We start from the raw sequence: 4,893 nt of genomic DNA, 5'->3' as shown, positions 1-4,893 counted from the left end.
TGGTTTGGCAGGATTAATATAGTAAAAATGGCTATCTTACCAAAAGCAATACATAGATTCAATGCAACCCCATCAAAATTCCAACCCAATTCTTCATAGAGTTAGAAAGAGCAATTCTCAAATTCATCTGGAATAACAAAAAACCCAGGAGAGCGAAAACTGTTCTCAACAATAAAGGAACTTCTGGGGGAAGCAGCATCCAGGACCTCAAGCTGTATTACAGAGCAATAGTCATAAAAACTGCATAGTATTGGTACAGTAACAGGCAGGTAGATCAATTGAATAGAATTGAAGACCCAGAAATGAACCCACACACCTATGGTCACTTGATCTTTGACATAGGAACTAAAACCATCCAGTATAAAAAGACAGCATTTTAAACAAATGGTGCTAGTTCAACTGGCAGATAGCAGGCAGAAGAATGCAAGTCAACCCATTCTTTTCTCCTTGTACAAAGCTCAAGTCCAAGTGGATCAAGGAACTCCACATAAAACCAAATGCACTGAAACTAATAGTAAAGAAAGTGGGGAAGAGCCTTGAGCACATGGGCACAGGGGAGCTTTTCCTGAACAGAACACCAATAGCTTGTGCTCTAAGATCAAAAATTGACAAATGGAACCTCATAAAGTTGCAAAGCATCTGTAAGGCAAAGGCCACTATCAATAGGACAAAACAGCAACCAACAAATTGGGAAAAGATCTTTACCAATCCTACATCTGATAGAAGCTAATATCCAACATATACAAAGAACTCAAGAAGTTAGACTCCAGAGAACCAAATAACCCTATTAAAAATGGGGAACAGAGCTAAACAAAGAATTCTCAACTGAGGAATACCGAATGGCTAGAAAGCACCTAAAGAAATGTGCAACATCCTTAGATATCAGGGAAATGCATATCAAAACAACCCAGAGATTCCACCTCACACCAGTCAGAATGGATAAGACCAAAAACTCAGATGACCACAGATGCTGGCAAGGATGTGAAGAAAGAAGTACACTCCTCCATTGCTGGTGGGATTGCAAGCTGGTACAAACACTCTGGAAATCAGTTTGGTGGTTCCTCAGAAAATTGGACATAGTACTATCAGAAGACCCAGCTATACCACTCCTGGGCATACGCAGAAGATGCTCCAATATGTAATAAGGACACATGCTCCACTATGTTCATAGCAGCCTTATTTATAATAGCCAGAAACTGGAAAGAACCCAGATGTCTCTCAACAGAGGAATGAATACAGAAAATGTGGTACATTTACACAATGGAGTACTACTCAGCTATTAAAAACAGATGAATTAATGAAATTCTTAGGCAAATAAATGGAACTAGAAAATATCATCCTGAGTGAGGTAACCCAATCACAAAAGAACACACATGGTATACACTCACTGATAAGTGGATCTTAGCCCAGAAGCTCAGAACACCCAAGATACAATTCACAGACCAAATGAAGTTTAATAAGAAGGAAGACCAAAGTATGGATACTTCAGTCCTTCTTAGAAGGGGGAACAAAATACCCATGGGGGAGATACAGAGACAAAGTATGGAGCAGAGACTGAAGGAAAGGCCATCCAGAGACTGCTTACCTGGAAATCCATCCCATATGCAGTCACCAAACCCAGATGCTACTGTGGATGCCAACAAGTGCTTCCTGTCAGGAGCCTGATATAGCTGTCTCCTGAGAGGCTCTGCCATTGCTGACAAATACAGAGGTGGATCCTCTCAGCCAGCCATTGGACTGAACACAGGGTCCCCAATGGAGGATCTAGAGAAAGGACTGAAGGAGCTGAAGAAGCTTGCAGCCCCATAGGAGGAACAAAAATATGAACTAACCAGTACCCCCAGAGCTCCCAGGGACTAAACCAGCAACCAAAGAGTACACATGGAGGGTCATGGCTCCAGCTGCATATGTAGCAGAGGATGGCCTTGTTGGACATCAATGGGAGGAGAGGGCCTCGGTCCTGAGAAGGTAGGGGAATGGCAGGAAAGAGAAGCAGGAGTGGGTGGGTTGGTGAGCCGGGGGATGGCATAGTGGGTTTTTTGGAGGGGAAACCAGGAAAGGGGATAACATTTGAAAGGTAAATAAAGAAAATATCTAATTAAAAAAATCAAACGGAATGATCTAAAATATCTTAGAAGTGTTTTGCTGTCTATACCTAGATTAAACTGTATATGAAGTACAAAGAGGGATGACTGGACAGAGGAATGGCTAGAGGTCACATCTTTAATAAGGTATACTAAGTCAAATGTTTCTTTAAAAACCTTGTGGTAGAGACATGGGTGTTCTTTGAAATGTGTGCGTGTACTTGAAAAAAAATAAGAAAATGTAACAGAGTCAATGCCACTAGAATATTGTTTGCTGGCATTTTCTGGTAGAAATAAGAGATACAATAAAATATATTTTATTAAGGAATATAAACTCTTACAATACTGAGACTACGTGCTCAGAGGTGGACAGCGGTGGCTTAAGCCACCTTTGCACTGAAAAGCATCTCACAAGGCCACCCTAACACTTCCTAGTCTGTTGCCCTGGTTCTTCCCTGGGCTGGATCTCTCAAATGACCCCCACAGACATTTGAGTTTCAATCCCTACTGTAAATACGTATGTGCCAGTAAGATGGTTATGGAATTATTTATGTCATAATTCATTTCCAGAGATTTTTTTTAAAAAAATGAAGTCTTTAAAGTTCTCAGAAATACCTATAAATTTATTGAAATGCTATGTAGATGGTGCTTATGGCCCTATGGTTCTGGGAAGACAGCTCATAGATTTTTATTGTTTTCCCCTTTTAAGAGATTCATGATTCAAGGATTAGAACCACCACAAGTTAAGTACAGTAATAGGTTTTAAATTCTTCAAATTTTAAAGTGCCGTCTTCGCATAGTCAATCGAGTGTACTCTTGTTCTTTAAACCTTTGTACCCTCTCGAGACATGTGCCTAAGAGTGAGAGAGGGAGAGGAGAGGTGTGTAAGAAACGGGATGGCATGAGGAAGAGAGAGGAGGGTCCAGATGGTAAGGTAAGATTGACTGAAGGCAGAGGACTAAGGGTAGTATAATGCCAGACTCTGTGGCCCGGGAATGAGTGGTCTTTTTCATTTGCACACTGAAAGACTCGTGACTTTCCTTTCCTGCTTCTCATGCTATATTAGATCTCACTTCTGTCAGCAGCAATCCTCCAGACACGCCCATTTCACTGCCCCTAGCTTCCTTGCAATTAAGTTCAGCCATAAAGTCTGGAGTCCTACATAGGTGGCTCAGCTCCAATGAAGAACTTATTACCCCTGACTCCCAACTTCTTCCATGGACAGAACCAAAGCAAACCTTTGCATCTTGAATTTGTGTAAAAATTGAAAATGGCTCTTCTTTGCTTAAAGAAACTGGAAGAATCCCTATGGATCCAACAAGCTGATCAGATTGCAATATGGTCCTCCCATCTAAAGCTTGTGGCTGTCACCTCGACACTCTGACGGGCCTTCGCTGAGTGTACTAAGTCTGTAACTGTCACACCAGTGTCCTTTCAACATTGTCACACACTAACATGCAATTGGAACTTAGAAAAAACAATGGCAGGGCTCCTCTATAACCACAGAAGAACTCACTTATCCCCTAGGTGTGCACCCCCAGTGACCCCCAAGTCCCCTGCCTACTCAGGTAAACTCCTGCTTAGGAGCATTCCCTTTATTAGATCATCTACAGGAGGTAAGTAAATAGAAGGTGCCAGGAAGGATTTCTCACACTTGCCCTGCTGACATCTGTCTTAGTTCTTCTGACATCTGTGCATTAGGAGCCTGTTTAACAGCATTCCGGACATCCACATACCACATGCCAGGACCACCACTCACGAACCAGTTGTGAAAACCCTAAGTATCTCCAGGCATTGTCAAATGTGCACGGGGTCAGAATCTTCAGTGCTTTAACACGAGTAGACTCGGTAAGCCCTGCGCCAGCTCTTAAAGCAGAGGTTTTCAGCCTGTTCTCAACCCGAAAAGGATATCCTGCATATCAGATTTTTTACATTGCTTCATAACAAAACCTGCAGTTATGAAGTAGCAACAAAATAATTTTATGATTGGGGGTCACCATGACCTGAGGAGCATTCAAGGGTCACAGCATTTGGGAGGTTGAGAACCACTGTCTTAAAGGCTCAGGGTGGAACTTGGGGATGAATCCACAGCACAGAAACTGTTGTCTGTTTTCAGACAGGTGTGCAGCCCACCCCACAGCATCTCCAAAGCAAGCACTAAAATACCAGTAGGCCAAGGTCCTTCCAATTCTCCTCTTCACACGTCTCCTGCTCCGGGGACACCAGAGCACCCATTAAACCCTAGACTGTTTTCTTTCTGATTGTCCATACAGTTGCAGTACCTCAGCTTCACCTCAGAAAACCCAGTTTCTCACCAACAGATATCAGTGCGACTCATTGGGTTTTAGGGTGGATTTCACAACAGACCTTCATTAGATCAAGGTGTACAGCTTTGCTTTTCTCATTTACACAGAAGCATCTAGCTGGATCCTAGAGTCATGTGAGGTATAATGATGCTCCCAGCCAAGAAGAAGACAATGGTGACTACTGAGCTGGAACTCATGACTCCCTGTGGAATAAGAGCAGAAGCAAAGCACACTGGCAGGGGTCTGGGCTCTGTCTCCACTGCTTGTGGCTTAGCTCTCCAGCACAGTGAAAGGAGTCTTTTGTGGAGTGGGCAGGACAGCTGTTAAACTAAATATCACCACTAACAAAAGTATGCTTCATAGTGTACCAGGAGCCCCTAATTAGTGTGTCTCTAATGGTGAGCCAAAGATAAAAGAGGAAAGACAGACACACAGGGAGGAAGGAAGGAAGGAAGGAAGGAAAGAAGGAAGGAAGGAAGGAAGGAAGGGAGGGAGGGAGGGAG

This window comes from Mus pahari, chromosome 3 (genome assembly GCF_900095145.1).
Source record: "Mus pahari chromosome 3, PAHARI_EIJ_v1.1, whole genome shotgun sequence".
Lineage (NCBI taxonomy): Eukaryota > Metazoa > Chordata > Mammalia > Rodentia > Muridae > Mus > Mus pahari.
This window is presented reverse-complemented; position numbering follows the sequence as displayed.